The sequence below is a fragment of the Lucilia sericata genome, unplaced genomic scaffold (genome assembly GCF_015586225.1).
Source record: "Lucilia sericata isolate MDLA Ls3-8-SP2 unplaced genomic scaffold, ASM1558622v1 Contig001758F_arrow, whole genome shotgun sequence".
NCBI lineage: Eukaryota > Metazoa > Arthropoda > Insecta > Diptera > Calliphoridae > Lucilia > Lucilia sericata.
The window spans coordinates 37,501-56,033 of NW_023995660.1; the positions used below are offsets into that span (position 1 = coordinate 37,501).

Genomic DNA, 18,533 nt, shown 5'->3' on the forward strand with positions numbered 1-18,533 from the left:
GAAAATGTTAAATTTGTGGTAAAGTGGTTAAAATGTTAAATAGGCAAAATTTAAAAGTCAAACACGTTATTTTGAGGTTAAGAATTTATTGCTGCAATATTCAAAATATATGATAAAATTTAACAAAAGTTTATAATACAAAATTTGATTATGATTGGCAGTGGTCTTCACAATTTTATGATTTCTTTTTATTTTAAATATTTAAACTATTTAATCTTTTTATTTACAAAAAAAGATATCCCATAAAAAAAATCCATTATTTCAAATTTTATAACTCATGATTTGTTTTTAAGTTTATTTAGACAAATTTGTCATTTGTTTTTAACACCCTTTTGAAATAAATTATTATTTTGAATTTCACACAAAACAAATGTTTTCGAAAAGTCCATTTATAAATGACCTATAAATCATTAGAAAAAACGAACTAATAAAAAAATTTTATTACACAAAAATAAAGAACTTTAAATAAAGTTGTAAAAAATTCAAAGCCATTTTTTTATGATTTTTAAGAGATTAATTTGTTTAATGTTATAAAAAGATTTTTATATTTGTCATTTGTTGTTGAGGAATATAGTCACCTTTCGTTCTTAATTTTCTTTCTTGGATGTCATTTCTAATTTCTTTTAGCTGAGGCGTTAAATTAACAACTTAACACCCTCTATATAAACTCTATAATAATTTGCTTTATAAATTTTTGTTGCAAAAGACATATTTTTTTTGGTTTTTTATTAGTTTTACTTAGTCTGGTGTTAATCCGTAGATATAGAGAAGTTGGGAGATGGAGATAAAGGAAGATTTAAGCAACTTCCTGGTGTGAATGAATATCTTTATATTTTTGTATACCCTACAGCACAATGTTATGCATAAGTGTATAGTCTGGCTTGCAGTTCTGTTCTAGTTCTAGTTATATTCTAGTTCTGTTCTAGATCTGTTCTAGTTTTGTTCTAGTTCTGTTCTAGTTCTGTTCTAGTTGTGTTCTAGTTGTGTTCTAGTTGTGTTCTAGTTCTGTTCTAGTTCTGTTCTAGTTCTAGTTCTATTCTAGTTCTGTTCTAGTTCTGTTCTAGTTCTGTTCTAGTTCTATTCTAGTTCTGTTCTAGTTCTGTTCTAGTTCTGTTCTAGTTATGTTCTAGTTCTTTTCTAGTTCTATTCTAGTTCTGTTCAGTTCTGTTCTAGTTCTGTTCTAGTTCTATTCTAATTCTGTTCTAGTTCTGTTCTAATTCTGTTCTAGTTCTGTTCTTGTTCTGTTCTAGTTCTGTTCTAGTTCTAGTTCTGTTCTAGTTCTGTTCTAGTTCTGTTCTAGTTCTGTTCTAGTTCTGTTCTAGTTCTGTTCTTGTTCTGTTTAGTTCTGTTCTAGTTCTGTTCTAGTTCTGTTCTAGTTCTAGTTCTGTTCTAGTTCTGTTCTAGTTCTGTTCTAGTTCTGTTCTAGTTCTGTTCTAGTTCTGTTCTAGTTCTGTTCTAGTTCTGTTCTAGTTCTGTTCTAGTTCTGTTCTAGTTCTGTTCTAGTTCTGTTCTAGTTCTGTTCTAGTTCTGTTCTTGTTCTGTTCTAGTTTCGTTCTAGTTCTGTTCTAGTTCTGTTCTAGTTCTGTTCTAGTTCTGTTCTAGTTCTGTTTAGTTCTGTTCTAGTTCTGTTCTAGTTCTGTTCTAGTTCTGTTCTAGTTCTGTTCTAGTTCTGTTCTAGTTCTGTTCTAGTTCTGTTCTAGTTCTGTTCTAGTTCTGTTCTAGTTCTGTTCTAGTTCTGTTCTAGTTCTGTTCTAGTTCTGTTCTAGTTCTGTTCTAGTTCTGTTCTGTTTCTAGTTCTGTTCTAGTTCTGTTCTAGTTCTGTTCTAGTTCTGTTCTAGTTCTGTTCTAGTTCTGTCTAGTTCTGTTCTAGTTCTGTTCTAGTTCTGTTCTAGTTCTGTTCGAGTTCTGTTCTAGTTCTGTTCTAGTTCTGTTCTAGTTTCTGTTCTAGTTCTGTTCTAGTTCTGTTCTAGTTCTGTTCTAGTTCTGTTCTAGTTCTGTTCTAGTTCTGTTCTAGTTCTGTTCTAGTTCTGTTCTAGTTCTGTTCTAGTTCTGTTCTAGTTCTGTTCTAGTTCTGTTCTAGTTTCTAGTTTGTCTAGTTCTGTTCTAGTTCTGTTCTAGTTCTGTTCTAGTTCTGTTCTAGTTCTGTTCTAGTTCTGTTCTAGTTCTGTTCTAGTTCTGTTCTAGTTCTGTTCTAGTTTCTGTTCTAGTTCTGTTCTAGTTCTGTTCTAGTTCTGTTCTAGTTCTGTTCTAGTTCTGTTCTAGTTCTGTTCTAGTTCTGTTCTAGTTGTTCTAGTTCTGTTCTAGTTCTGTTCTAGTTCTGTTCTAGTTCTGTTCTAGTTCTGTTCTAGTTCTGTTCTAGTTCTGTTCTAGTTCTGTTCTAGTTCTGTTCTAGTTCTGTTCTAGTTCTGTTCTAGTTCTGTTCTAGTTCTGTTCTAGTTCTGTTCTAGTTCTGTTCTAGTTCTGTTCTAGTTCTGTTCTAGTTCTGTTCTAGTTCTGTTCTAGTTCTGTTCTAGTTCTGTTCTACTTCTGTTCCAGTTCTGTTCTAGTTCTGTTCAGTTCTGTTCTAGTTCTGTTCTAGTTCATTTCTAGTTCTGTTCTAGTTCTGTTCTAGTTCTGTTCTAGTTCTATTCTAGATCTGTTCTAGTTCTGTTCTAGTTCTGTTCTTGTTCTGTTCTAGTTTTGTTATAGGGTTTTAAAGATTCATTGCTGTGGGATTTAAACATCTTTTTGTATTTTACTAATATACACCTTTAAGCCAATTTAATGTTATGGTGTGTCTGCCATGGCAGACATAATATTTATAATCTCACACGGACATTAATACTGGCAATATTATAGCATGACATTTTTGGCAATTAAAATTTCATTTAAGGAATTTATGGCAATATAAAGAGTACGTATGAAATTCAAGGTGTCAAGCTATGGGTTAAAGTTCAAAGAAATTTTTACAAAAATCGCTAAAAAAGCGACTAAATAATGTTTCGGTAAAGAAAAACTGATTTAAAAGGTTTAAGAATTCTGTTGCAATTTTTCTCAGACATAAGTTTTTATTTAAGTTTAAAGTCTATATATTTTTCCTGATAATATTTTTCTTAATGCTTTTAAAGTTTTCATTTTACTATATATTTTCTTTCTTCTATAACATTTATGGTTGCATATATAAAACTTGTTTAAATTATAATTTATGTGTTTCTCTTCTTCGTCTTTTACTGCATCTACAAAAAAAAAAAAAAAAAAAAAAAAACTACAAATTAAATAAACTTTAGTCTGACGCCATTAATTAAACAGTCACAGCTGGTCCTCTGTTTAACCCCCTCCCCATTTATTGCTGTTAAGTAAAGTTTCTTTAGCAACAATTCAATTTTAGTTATTTCGATTTAATGTTTTTATTTATATAAAAAAAATTAATTGATTTTTATGTTTATTTTAATAATAATAAAAAAGTTTAATACAAACTTTTGATTTTGTGTGAAATATTGTTATAAAATAATAAAAATCGTTTTTTATGAAATTGTTTATGGGGAAAAAAGGGGAATATCGAAAAAGTTTAATAAACTTGTTAAATGTGAAATTAGCGGGAAAGTAAATAATAAATTTGGTTTTTAAAAATAAACACAATAAAAATAATCAAGTTATTGTTAATGAGACTATAATTTATGATGGTTATTAAATCTTAATTAAGTGGAAGGTCGCATGGTTAAACATTAAGTTTTTAAAATTTTCTTATAGTATTTGAAAGAGACAGCACTCTTGTGAATAATTTAATTTTAATTACTAAAATAAGGTTTAGAATTATATAGATATAAATGAACGAGAACTAGAACAGAGTTAGAACAAAACTAGAACAGAACTAGAACAGAACTAGAACAGAACTAGAACAGAACTAGAACAGAACTAGAACAGAACTAGAACAGAACTAGAACAGAACCAGAACCAGAACAGAACCAGAACAGAACCAGAACAGAACTAGAAACAGAACTAGAACAGAACTAGAACAGAACTAGAACAGAGCTAGAACAGAACAGAACTAGAACAGAACTAGAACAGAACTAGAACAGAACTAGAACAGAACTAGAACAGAACTAGAACAGAACTAGAACAGAACTAGAACAGAACTAGAACAGAACTAGAACAGAACTAGAACAGAACTAGAACAGAACTAGAACACTAACAGAACTAGAACAGAACTAGAACAGAACTAGAACAGAACTAGAACAGAACTAGAACAGAACTAGAACAGAACTAGAACAGAACTAGAACAGAACTAGAACAGAACTAGAACAGAACTAGAACAGAACTAGAACAGAACTAGAACAGAACTAGAACAGAACTAGAACAGAACTAGAACAGAACTAGAACAGAACTAGAACTAGAACAGAACTAGAACAGAACTAGAATCAGAACTAGAACAGAACTAGAACAGAACTAGAACAGAACTAGAACAGAACTAGAACAGAACTAGAACAGAACTAGAACCAGAACTAGAACAGAACTAGAAACAGAACTAGAACAGAACTAGAACAGAACTAGAATAGAACTAGAACTAGAACCAGAACAGAACTAGAACTAGAACCAAAACAGAACTAGAACAGAACTAGAACCAGAACGAACTAGAACATAACTAGAACAGAACTAGAACAGAACTAGTACAGAACTAGAACAGAACTAGAACAGAACTAGAACAGAACTAGAACAGAACATATAATAGACTAGAACGAACTAGAATAGAACAGACAGAACTAGAACAGAATGTTCAGAACAGAACTAGAATAGAACTAGAACTGAACTAGAATAGACTAGAACAGAACTAGAATAGACTAGAACGAACTAGAATAGAGAACTAGAACAGAACTAGAACTGAACTAGAACTGAACTATAACTGAACTAGAAACTGAACTAGAACTGAAACTAGAACTGACTAGAACTGACTAGAAACTGAACTAGAACTAGAAACTGAACTAGAACTTGATCTAGAATTGAACTAGATCTGGAGCTGTAAATTCTCAAGCAATTTCTATTAATAATATTTAATTCCTTTACTTTTAAAAATTTCATATTAAATGCAAATTTGTTTAATTTTTTTTACCAAGCAAATTCCATCTCCATTGAATGATTTGCAATGCCTTTGTTATAGTCTGCATTGGTTTTACGCTATTTTGATTAATAAAGCAATAAATTTTGTTTCTGAAAGGAAGTCACGTTTGTGTTGTTAAAAATCATACAAAATTTATAGAAAATTGTAAAACAACCCAAAAATATGAAGAGAAAATTTAAAACTGTAGAACACAATGCTTCATCAAATTTTATGGTCATGTTATGCAGTTAATGATTAATAAGTGAAAAATTTGCACAATGAAAAAGAAAGAGGGAGATATACGAAGATTTCTTAAAATTAGAAATAGTCAAATTTAATGGAGCTAAAAAAGCAACGATATGTGGACAAGATTGCAGGAAATAGGTCTGACCTTGGCTTGCAGCAATTCATGGAAAAGTTAAAAAACGTTTAAAGTTTTTCTTGAGTTAATTATCAGTACGAAAGAAAATCTCTTAAAGAAAATTTTACTAAAAATTTAATGCGGGTTTCACTCACTTTTAATGTCTTTCTCTTTTATATACTTTTCTCAGAATTTTTCTTAATCTTCAATTAACATTAATTTCCCTAAATAGTTTTATTATATTTTTATTATTTGTTATTATTATTTAAATAGTACAGTTTTATAAATCTTTAAGAAAATATAAATAAAAAGTTTCACTTGTTTGTTTGTCTAACGATTTCAAAGTCTATTAAAAATGCATAAAATTACAATTGTTTTGTTTGTAATTCTTTTCAATAATTCTCCCTCTCTTTTGCCCTCTGGATCATCATTAGCATTGTAATCATTATTATTATAATCATCATCATCGTCATGATTGCATGTAATATTTTTTTTTTTTTTGTATTTACACCACAGACTGCAATAATTGATTTGTGTGTAACTGTGAATGAGTGTTGAATGTGTTAATTAAATGACGCCATCTTGAGAGACTTTAAACTCTCATTATCATTATTATCTGGTTTTATTATCATTATCAACATAAACATGTTTTCTATGTTTGGTTGCATGCAGTTTTTTATTTTAGCTAATCGTACGTGGCCGACACGTGTTAAAGTAAATTGTTTTTGTATGATTCGTTTTTAAAAACACACTCGCACACACAATCGACAATAAAAATGTATGTACGAGAATTTTTTTCTATAAACAATGCATTGACTCAATGATAGAGGTTGGGGAAATATCAAGAGCATTGAATAGAGAATATAATAAAAGGAGCAATACCAATAAATGGTGTGTGGGTAAAGGAAGGAGGAGGAGTAGAATAGGGACGTGAAATTGAATGCAAATAACTGAACTGAACTAGAACAGAACTAGAACTGAACCAGAACTGAACTCGAACTGAACCAGAACAGAACTAGAAAAGAACTGAAGAGAACTAGAAATGAACTAGAATATAACTAAAATAGAACTAGAACAGAACTAGAACAGAACTAGAACGGAACTTGAAAAGAACTAGAACAGAACTAGAACAGAACTAGAACAGAACTAGAACAGAACTAGAACAGAACTAGAACAGAACTAGAACAGAACTAGAACAGAACTAGAAAAGAACTAGAACAGAACTAGAACAGAACTAGAACAGAACTAGAAAAGAACTAGAACAGAACTAGAAAAGAACTAGAACAGAACTAGAACAGAACTAGAACAGAAACTAGAACAGAACTAGAACAGAACTAGAACAGAACTAGAAACAGAACTAGAACAGAACTAGAACAGAACTAGAACAGAACTAGAACAGAACTAGAAAAGAACTAGAACAGAACTAGAACAGAACTAGAAAAGAACTAGAACAGAACTAGAACAGAACTAGAACAGAACTAGAACAGAACTAGAACAGAACTAGAACAGAACTAGAACAGAACTAGAACAGAACTAGAACAGAACTAGAACAGAACTAGAACAGAACTAGAACAGAACTAGAACAGAACTAGAACAGAACTAGAACAGAACTAGAACAGAACTAGAACAGAACTAGAACAGAACTAGAACAGAACTAGAACAGAACTAGAACAGAACTAGAACAGAACTAGAACAGAACTAGAACAGAACTAGAACAGAACTAGAACAGAACTAGAACAGAACTAGAACAGAACTAGAACAGAACTAGAACAGAACTAGAACAGAACTAGAACAGAACTAGAACAGAACTAGAACAGAACTAGAACAGAACTAGAACAGAACTAGAACAGAACTAGAACAGAATAGAACAGAACTAGAACAGAACTAGAACAGAACTAGAACAGAACTAGAACAGAACTAGAACAGAACTAGAACAGAACTAGAACAGAACTAGAACAGAACTAGAATAGAACTAGGACAGAACTAGAATAGAACTAGAACAGAACTAGAACGAAACTAGAACAGAACTAGAACATAACTAGAACTAGAACAGAACAGAACTAAAACAGAACTAGAACAGAACTAGAACAGAACTAGAACAGAACTAGAATAGAACTAGGACAGAACTAGAATAGAACTAGAACAGAACTAGAACGAAACTAGAACAGAACTAGAACGGAACTAGAACAGAACTAGAACAGAACTACAACAGAACTACAACAGAACTAGAAATGAACTACAACTGAAATGTTTTAAGTATTTTGGACCTGTTTAATACACAATTCCCCCCTCACTACCGGTATTAAAATTTCATTGTTTTTGCTCTATAAAAAGATTATTTATATACCTCATTTACATCCCGCATCATGACTATTTTCAATTCTCTAACTGCCAGCTACAGAGAAATGGTTCCCCACCATCAACTGTTGTATTGTTTATGGGATTTTTTCATTCTGCTCTTTCGCTCTCAATATTTGATTGATTCATAGAAATTTATGTGATTTTTTTCTATATTCTTGTTACGATAAAAACAATGAAAAATTTACATAAATGTGTAAAAAGCTGTTTTTTCTGTTGTTTTTTTTATAGATTTCTATAAAAAAGTAAATTGCTAAAATATTTGCATAAGTCATGATTTTGTGATGTTTTAATCAAATAATTTGTTTTGCAACAACAATAGCTACGACAGAAAAAAAACTTATTTAAAAAATTAATATTCAATTTAAATTCAATCTTCAAATGGCAAATATTGTATTTTCTCCCGGAAAAAATTATATAAATTTATGAAATTTTGCATTAGATTTGAAGCCTAAAGTTATTTTCGGTTATTTAAGGATTTACTGATTAATTGAAATATAATAAAATAATTTGTATGACGAAAGTTTACTTGTTTTAGTTATTCCGTAATCTGAAAATAGAGAAAAATAGGATTTGTTAATTAATTCATAAAAAATAGCTGAACAAAAATTGAACTAGAAACTAAACTACAATTGAACTAGAACTGAACTAGAACTGAAGTAGAACTTAACTATAACTGAACTAGAACTGAAACTAGAACTGAACTAGAACTGAACTAGAACTGAACTAGAACTGAAACTAGAAACTGAACTGTACTGAACTAGAACTGAACTAGAACGAACTAACTGAACAGAACTGAACTAAGAACTGAACTAGAACTGAACTAGAACTGAACTAGAAATGAACTAGAACTGAACTAGAACTGAACTAGAACTGAACTAGAACTGAACTAGAACTGAACTAGAACTGAACTAGAACTGAACTACTGAACTAGAACTGAACTAGAACTGAAGTAGAACTGAACGAGAACTGAACTAGAACTGAACTAGAACTGAACTAGAACTGAACTAGAACTGACTAGAACTGAACTATAACTGAACTAGAACTGAACTAGAACTGAACTAGAACTGAACTAGAACTGAAATAGAACTGAACTAGAACTCAACTAGAACTCAACTAGAACTGCAACTAGAACTGAAACTAGAACTGAACTAGAAACTGAACTAGAACTGAACTAGAACTGAACTAGAACTGAACTAGAACTGAACTAGAACTGAACTAGAACTGAACTAGAACTGAACTAGAACTGAACTAGAACTGACCTAGAACTAGAACTGAACTAGACTGAACTAGAACTGAACTAGAACTGAACTAGAACTGAACTAGAACTCACTAGAACTCAACTAGAACTCAACTAGAACTCAACTAGACTTAACTAGAACTCAACTAGAACTGAACTAGAACTGAACTAGAACTGAACTAGAACTGAACTAGAACTGAACTAGAACTGAACTAGAACTGAACTAGAACTGAACTAGAACTGAACTAGAACTGAACTAGAACTGAACTAGAACTGAACTAGAACTGAACTAGAACTGAACTAGAACTGAACTAGAACTGAACTAGAACTGAACTAGAACTGAACTAGAACTGAACTAGAACTGAACTAGAACTGAACTAGAACTGAACTAGAACTGAACTAGAACTGAACTAGAACTGAACTAGAACTGAACTAGAACTGAACTAGAACTGAACTAGAACTGAACTAGAACTGGCCTAGAACTGAACTAGAACTAAACTAGAACTGAATTAGAACTCGAACTGAGCTGAACTAGAACTGATCTAGAACTAAACTACAAATGAAATACAGTAGATGTAAAAGTGACCTAGAACAGTTTACAAAATTATTTCAAAATTGTTTAAAAATCTATCAATTTACAATTTCAAATTTGTTAATTTAAAAATCATAATTTTCATTATGCAATCATTTTTAGTCTATACTATCAATCATTACATTCAAATTATGTTTATTTTATTCACAAATTTTCACTGCCACTGGCGCCGAGTTTTATAGGAAAATTCTTTTTTTCTAGGCTTATTTAGACAAAAAAGATAAATAAACTTTTTTCCCATTTCAAACAAAAACAATTCTGAAAAAAGTTTTTCCTTTTTCTATATTTAATCATAATTTTTTCCCTTATTACCATGCCATTCTTTCATTTACAAAATATACACTTCATTTAACATTTACTCTTTGATTTTTGAAGCAATTGATGATTTATCAGCTCTTAATCAGCTTCTTTTTGCCATCGACCCTGGCAGGGAAAGGGATTTTTTTGCTATTTCTGATTTAATGCTAGAATTGTGTATATTATTTTAGAGATTTATATGCTGATTGATAAAAATCATTTAACATGTTTGTGGGAAGAGGTGCAGAGCAACTCGTCACCCACAAATCTGTGTTTGTGGGGGGAGGTGGGGGTTTTACGGTGTCAGCTAAATGCTTAATAAATCAATACTAAATATTTTAGCACAGTGGTAAATAAATTAGATTTTATTTGATTTCGTTTCATTTGATTTGTACATTTTGTTTTTCATTTTCTTTCTTTTGATTACAACTTAACATAAGTGTGAAGTTGAATTTTCAAAATCATAGAGATGTATTTATATGTAGTAGGAAGTTGTTTTTCTAATTAAGCTAATAATGTATTATTTTATTAAAATAAGCACTCAATCAGTAGGTAGTCAATAGCTTGTTTTCTTATTTTTTGGTTTTTGAATTTTCCGAATGTTGTTTGAGAAAATTACGCTGATTTTAGATCAAAAGAAATTTGTAATTAATCATTGTGAATATTTCTTTTAAATTAAAATGTTAAGTGATTTATTGCGGATAAAATGTGCTAGAAAAATATACTACAAGTGAAGGGCAATTGAAATAGAACTGAACTAGAACTGAACTAGAACTGAACTAGAACTAAACTAGAACTGTAAGAACTGAACTAGAACTGAACTAGAACTGAACTAGAACTAAACTAGAACTGAACTAGAACTAAACTAGAACTGAACTAGAACTGAACTAGACTGAACTAGAACTGAACTAGAACTGAACTAGAACTGAACTAGAACTGAACTAGAACTGAACTAGAACTGAACTAGAACTGAACTAGAACTGAACTAGAACTGAACTAGAACTGAACTAGAACTGAACTAGAACTGAACTAGAACTGAACTAGAACTGAACTAGAACTGAACTAGAACTGAACTAGAACTGAACTAGAACTGAACTAGAACTGAACTAGAACTGAACTAGAACTGAACTAGAACTGAACTAGAACTGAACTAGAACTGAACTAGAACTGAACTAGAACTGAACTAGAACTGAACTAGAACTGAACTAGAACTGAACTAGAACTGAACTAGAACTGAACTAGAACTGAACTAGAACTGAACTAGAACTGAACTAAACTGAACTAGAACTGAACTAGAACTGAACTAGAACTGAACTAGAACTGAACTAGAACTGAACTAGAAAAACTAGAACTGAACTAGAATGAACTAGAACTGAACTAGAACTGAACTAGAACTGAACTAGAACTGAACTAGAACTGAACTAGAACTGAACTAGAACTGAACTAGAACTGAACTAGAACTGAACTAGAACTGAACTAGAACTGAACTAGAACTGAACTAGAACTGAACTAGAACTGAACTAGAACTGAACTAGAACTGAACTAGAACTGAACTAGAACTGAACTAGAACTGAACTAGAACTGAACTAGAACTGAACTAGAACTGAACTAGAACTGAACTAGAACTGAACTAGAACTGAACTAGAACTGAACTAAACTGAACTAGAACTGAACTAGAACTGAACTAGAACTGAACTAGAACTGAACTAGAACTGAACTAGAACTGAACTAGAACTGAACTAGAACTGAAGTAGAACTGAACTAGAACTGAACTAGAACTGAACTAGAACTGAACTAGAACTGAACTAGAACTGAACTAGAACTGAACTCGAACTGAACTCGAACTAGAACTGAACTAGAACTGAACTAGAACTAAACTAGAACTGAACTAGAACAGAACTAGAACAGAACTAGAACTGAACTAGAACTGAACTAGAACTGAACTAGAACTGAACTAGAACTGAACTAAAACTGAACTAGAACTGAACTAGAACTGAACTAGAACTGAACTAGAACTGAACTAGAACTGAACTAGAACTGAACTAGAACTGAACTAGAACTGAACTAGAACTGAACTAGAACTGAACTAGAACTGAACTAGAACTGAACTAGAACTGAACTAGAACTGAACTAGAACTGAACTAGAACTGAACTAGAACTGAACTAGAACTGAAGTAGAACTGAAGTAGAACTGAAGTAGAACTGAACTAGAACTGAACTAGAACTAGAACTGAACTAGAACTGAACTAGAACTAGAACTGAACTAGAACTGAACTAGAACTGAACTAGAACTGAACTAGAACTGAACTAGAACTGAACTAGAACTGAACTAGAACTGACTAGAACTGAACTAGAACTGAACTAGAACTGAACTAGAACTAGAACTGAACTAGAACTGAACTAGAACTGAACTAGAACTGAACTAGAACTGAACTAGAACTGAACTAGAACTAGAACTGAACTAGAACTGAACTAGAACTGAACTAGAACTGAACTAGAACTGAACTAGAACTGAACTAGAACTGAACTAGAACTGAACTAGAACTGAACTAGAACTGAACTAGATCTGAACTAGAACTGAACTAGAACTGAACTAGAACTGAACTAGAACTGAACTAGATCTGAACTAGAACTAAACTAGAACTGAACTAAAACTGAACTAGATCTAGAACTGAAGCAAAATCAAACTAGAACTGAAAATTTAATTTCCCACAATTTTTATAGTCTTATAAACATTAGTAGCAATATATCATCCCTAATTTATCCATTTAAATTATTACTTCTAAACTTATTTTCCCATAAATTTGTCAAAATAATCAACTCATCAAGTCGTTATCCACATATTTATTTAAAATTTGCTCAAAACTTTATGACTTTTTTCATTTTGCTACTTTTAAATTTAGCCGAGAAGTGTCAAATCCTCACAAAAACTAAATGATTTTAGTGTTCGTTTACAACCCGTATGTGTGTATGTTTGAATAGTGTTTTATTTTCTTTTCGTTCCTAGAACTGTCATAATTTGACATTTATGTATATTATGACTAATTTTTTGCTCTTTCTTTTACAAAAACAAGAACTTCTAGGCCCATAAAAAAAACTTTGTAGTTAAATAAAACTATATTTATAAAAACAATATTTAAAATGCAGCCAGTATTTGAAATGTAAACTGAGTAGCGGAGGAAAAAAGTAAAAAGTGCAGGAGCGTGTGTGTCTGTTTGTCTGTCTATCAGTCTGGTATAGCGCCTTAATTATATGTTGTGTTTATTATTTGTTTTTCTTCTATAGCTCCCATACCCCTCTCACATATGCAGTATTATTTATGTATTTAAGTTCTCATATTGAAAACACACTAAATACAACCGTAAAAAAAGTTGTTCTATGAAGTTTTTTGTTGCCGTATGAATTTGTTTAATAGTTTGTTAAATAAACATTGAAATAAAAAAACATAATTTCTGTATTCAGTTTAGTTTCTATAAATTTTAATGCATTTTTATTTATTGACACAACCATTAAGCTGTCATTAAAAGACATTAAACAAAATTGTAAATGATGGATATTAAAAAAATGCAATAGCAAGGGATAAGGTAAGAGAGAAAAGAGTGAATGAGACAAAATTAGAAGTTGTTAAAAAAGTCATAAAGTAGAGTTAAGCATCTAAATAGTCGAAAAAAATACATAAACAGCAGTAATTTAAGAAATCATTTTGGTAAAGTGATGTTAAAAAGAACTTAATTAAATAAAAAAGAAACCGGAAGTGAAGAGAGGATAGATTTGAGTGTTTCCCATTCTTAAGAAAAAGAAAATTTGATAAAATGTGAAAGCTCTGTTGAGTAAAAATTTGATTTTTAAAAATGCATATATTCTGTTCTAGTTATGTTCTAGTTCTGTTCTAGTTCTGTTCTAGTTCAGTTCTAGTTCTGTTGTAGTTCTGTTGTAGTTCTGTTGTAGTTCTGTTCTAGTTCAGTTCTAGTTCTGTTGTAGTTCTGTTGTAGTTATGTTGTAGTTCTGTTCTAGTTCAGTTCTAGTTCTGTTGTAGTTCTGTTGTAGTTATGTTGTAGTTCTGTTCTAGTTCTGTTCTAGTTCTGTTCTAGTTCTGTTCTAGTTCTGTTCTAGTTCTGTTCTAGTTCTGTTTTAGTTCTGTTCTAGTTCTGTTCTAGTTCTGTTCTAGTTCTGTTCTAGTTCTGTTCTAGTTCTGTTCTAGTTCTGTTCTAGTTCTGTTCTAGTTCTGTTCTAGTTCTGTTCTAGTTCTGTTCTAGTTCTGTTCTAGTTCTGTTCTAGTTCTGTTCTAGTTCTGTTCTAGTCTGTCTAGTTGTCTGTCTGTTCTAGTTCTGTTCTAGTTCTGTTCTAGTTTGTTCTAGTTCTGTTCTAGTTCTGTTCTAGTTCTTTAGTTCTGTCTAGTTTGTTCTAGTTATGTTCTAGTTCTGTTCTAGTTTCTGTTCTAGTTCTGTTCTAGTTCTGTTCTAGATCTGTTCTAGTTCTGTTCTAGTTCTGTTCTAGTTCTGTTCTAGTTCTGTTCTAGTTCTGTTCTAGTTCTGTTCTAGTTCTGTTCTAGTTCTGTTCTAGTTCTGTTCTGTTCTAGTTCTGTTCTAGTTCTGGTTCTGTTCTAGTTCTGTTCTAGTTCTGTTCTGTTCTAGTTCTGTTCTAGTTCAGTTCAGTTTTAGTTCAGATCTAGTTTAGTTCTAGTTCAGTTCTAGTTCAGTTCTAGTTCAGTTCTAGTTCAGTTCTAGTTCAGTTCTAGTTCAGTTCTAGTTCAGTTCTAGTTCAGTTCTAGTTCAGTTCTAGTTCAGTTCTAGTTCAGTTCTAGTTCAGTTCTAGTTCAGTTCTAGTTCAGTTTCAGTTAGTTCAGTTCTAGTTCAGTTCTAGTTCAGTTCTAGTTCAGTTCTAGTTCAGTTCTAGTTCAGTTTCTAGTTCAGTTCTAGTTTCAGTTCTAGTTCAGTTCTAGTTCAGTTCTAGTTCAGTTCTAGTTCAGTTCTAGTTCAGTTCTAGTTCAGTTCTAGTTTCTAGTTCAGTTCCAGTTCAGTTCTAGTTCAGTTCTAGTTCAGTTCTGTTCAGTTCTGTTCAGTTCAGTTCAGTTCTAGTTCAGTACTAGTTCAGTACTAGTACAGTTCTAGGTCAGTTTCTAGTTCTAGTTCAGTTCTAGTTCAGTTCTTGTTCAGTTTTAGTTCAGTTCTAGTTCAGTTCTAGTTCAGTTCTAGTTCAGTTCTAGTTCAGTTCTAGTTCAGTTCTAGTTCAGTTCTAGTTCAGTTCTAGTTCAGTCTAGTTCAGTTCTAGTTCAGTTCTTGTTCAGTTCTAGTTCAGTTCTAGTTCAGTTCTAGTTCAGTTCTAGTTAAGTTCTAGTTCAGTTCTAGTTCAGTTCTAGTTCAGTTCTAGTTCAGTTCTAGTTTAGTTCTAGTTCAGTTCCAGTTCAGTTCCAGTTCAGTTCTAGTTCAGTTCTAGTTCAGTTCTTGTTCAGTTCAAGTTCAGTTCTAGTTCAGTTTCAGTACAGTTCTAGTTCAGTTCTAGTTCAGTTCTAGTTCTTTTCTAGTTCTGTTCTAGTTCTGTTCTAGTTCTGTTCTAGTTCTGTTCTAGTTCTGTTCTAGTTCTGTTCTAGTTCTGTTCTAGATCTGTTCTAGTTCTGTTCTAGTTCTGTTCTAGTTCTGTTCTAGTTCTGTTCTAGTTCTGTTCTAGTTCTGTTCTAGTTCTGTTCTAGTTCTGTTCTAGTTCTGTTCTAGTTCTGTTCTAGTTCTGTTCTGGTTCTGTTCTAGTTCTGTTCTAGTTCTGTTCTAGTTGTGTTCTAGTTGTGTTCTAGTTGTGTTCTAGTTGTGTTCTAGTTCTGTTCTAGTTCTGTTCTAGTTGTGTTCTAGTTCTGTTCTAGTTCTGTTCTAGTTCAGTTCTTGTTCTGTTCTAGTTCAGTTCTAGTTCTGTTCTAGTTCTGTTCTAGTTCTGTTCTAGTTCTGTTCTAGTTCCGTTCTTTAGTTCTATCTCTAGTTAAGTATCTTTTCATTTATTTAATTATTTAATATCTTAATTAAAATTTGTGTAAATAAAAAATTTAAAACTATTTACTTAACAATTTAAAACATTTTTAGTGTGGTGTCTTAACTTCATTCTCAAGGTCTAAGGAAAATGTTTTATATGCTCATAAAACATGTTTATGGCTAAAGTCTAAGCTAAATACAGAGTAACCACAAGAAAGAACATACTCCAGTTACTTGAGTTGAAGTTTTCGTAAGTTTAGATTACATAGTAGTACGTTGGGCCTTTAACTATGTTTGTTTCAACAATATCCTGTTTTTCTGTTTATATCCTTGAAATCCTACCATTACTTTCCTGTGACTCTATGATGTATTACATTTTGTTTGATTGTATGTATTTTATGTCAGGTTCTTTTGGAGACATTTGTTGTTTGACAAAAATTTCTTTCGAAAGGTAAAATACCACCTCCAAATACTAACTGAAAATATTATAATGTCTCTACCATAAAACAATTTCCGTGCTATTTGTTACATTATAATACTACACGCACTTCCAACACAGGAAAATAGAAAAAAACATACTGTTAGGCTACTCTGTAACTAATGTTGTGCCATAGAGCTTTAACATTTAATATTTATACTTTATATATGAAATAGAATGTTGTTACCTCTTGAGCCCCTTTTGCTACAAAATTTTCCTGTTTGCTGTAGATCCCTGAGCCCCCATTGCCTCCCTTTGCTTGTATCTAACATTTATAAGATTAATGACATTTTTGACAAGGAAAAATTAGACACATTAGATGCCAGCCACCAAAGTAATATTGTATATTATAAAAACACACACATACAGCAAAACACAAACCCTTACAATTACTTTGGAATAGGAATAAGTCCTTGGAGTTTTTTGTTCCTGCTCGCATTTTGTTCTAAGCAAGAAATTATATAAATTGCTATTCGGTGCGGGTGTATGGCCTGTATTTGTGCGAGAGTGTGTGCTTGATTTTTTTTTCGACTATAATGTTGTGGTAGTGGTATTTTATATGGCGTGTTATATAAATTGGTTTTAATGTTAAAAGGAGAGTATACATTTAGGTAATTAATCTAGAAAACTAGAGATATTGTTGTTGTTGTTGTTGTGCCTAAATTGTGGGATATTAAGAAATTACATGATTTAAGTAAGAAATACACATACATTCATTTATTTGTATTGTGTGGTAAAGTTTAATATAAATTACACAAATCCCCTAAAGAAGACTTTTAATTATAATTAAAATTAAGCTAAAAAGTAGGCAATGATTTGCAAAAACAAGAAATTATTAAGAAATTGAATAAAAAGTCGAACTTTAGAAATAAAACTTGCAGTAAATGACAAGAAAATCAAGTTTAATATGAAGCCCTAAGGTAGGCAGTACTTTTTAAGTACTATAATTAAAATAAAATTAATAACAAATAAAATTTCGGCAAAATTTTCTAAAAATTATCAAAACTACTAAAAAATAAACACGATTTTTTTCACTCTTATTCAATGCTGCTTAGTTTGACATCATAAATCCTTTTCTAAAGCCTACTTTTAGGCTGACATATCTTTATCCTTAGCATAAATGATTGATTTCTTTATTGTAATAACATCCCCGGCTAATTTCAAATGCCTTTAAGCCTTTTAAATTTACTTTTCAACAATAATTTCCTTATTTAAATTGTTGTTATCCCCCCAAAAAAAGGTTGTTCTACAGCCAAACACCCACACCTCTCTACATACACTAAACAATTTCTTTTACATTTCCTTATTTGTTTTTACAATCTTAATTTATTATAATTTAAAATACATTGAGCGCGGCTTGCGCTAAGGGAATTTATAATTTATAAAATTTCATATAAAGCAAAATCTCATTCACTGCAATCCCATAGTGTTTTGCTGCCTTATTGGTTCTGTAGCCATATTTTGTTTTTGAAGTTTATTAATGTTATTTTGTAATGATGTAATTAGCATAAATTATAATTTTATTATTAATGTATCCATTCTGTAATCAGCAGCCGCAGCGGTAGCTGCATAAAATTGCGCCATTCATAAATGGCCGAGAACTTTTGTTAGTTAAGTTTGAAACATTTCAATTTAAAATTATTATTAAAAATTTATTTAAATTAAAGTGTTTTGCGAATACCGACAACAAATACCACAAATAAGTTGTTAAACAAAATTGATATAATTAAGTAATAATAATAGTTAAAAGATAACATTTTTACAATATATTGCTGGTTGCGTAAAAGTATGCATTTAAGTTTACAGAATCTATACACAAATATTTAAAGGTCTTATCTACATATAGTCGAAACTATAGCCCAGAATCTATCTAGTCAAGAATATAGTTTTGTCTTATGTCCGGAGTATTAATAATACAAATGTCTTGCCTACAGTCGCGACTGTTCTTGTTCTGTTCCATTTCTGTTCTAGTTCTGTTCTAGTTCTGTTCTAGTTCTGTTCTAGTTCTGTTCTAGTTCTTTTCTAGTTCTGTTCTAGTTCTGTTCTAGTTCTGTTCCAGTTCTGTTCTAGTTCTGTTCTAGTTCTGTTCTAGTTCTGTTCTAGTTCTGTTCTAGTTCTGTTCTAGTTCTGTTCTAGTTCTGTTCTAGTTCTGTTCTAGTTCTGTTCTAGTTCTATT

General features: G+C 31.2%; 1 long non-coding RNA gene across 2 annotated transcripts in view; it reads right to left on the minus strand.

The window, feature by feature from the left end:
• Positions 1-18,533, minus strand: part of LOC119612608 — a 71,253-nt gene that overhangs the window by 11,302 nt on the left and 41,418 nt on the right. Inside the window, exon 3 of one of the 2 annotated variants that reach the window (XR_005232161.1) lies at positions 8,323-8,343. The exons of the other annotated variant lie outside the window; for it this stretch is intronic. This is a non-coding gene — a long non-coding RNA (uncharacterized LOC119612608). The remainder of the gene's footprint in view (positions 1-8,322; positions 8,344-18,533) is intronic. 2 annotated transcript variants of the gene reach the window in all.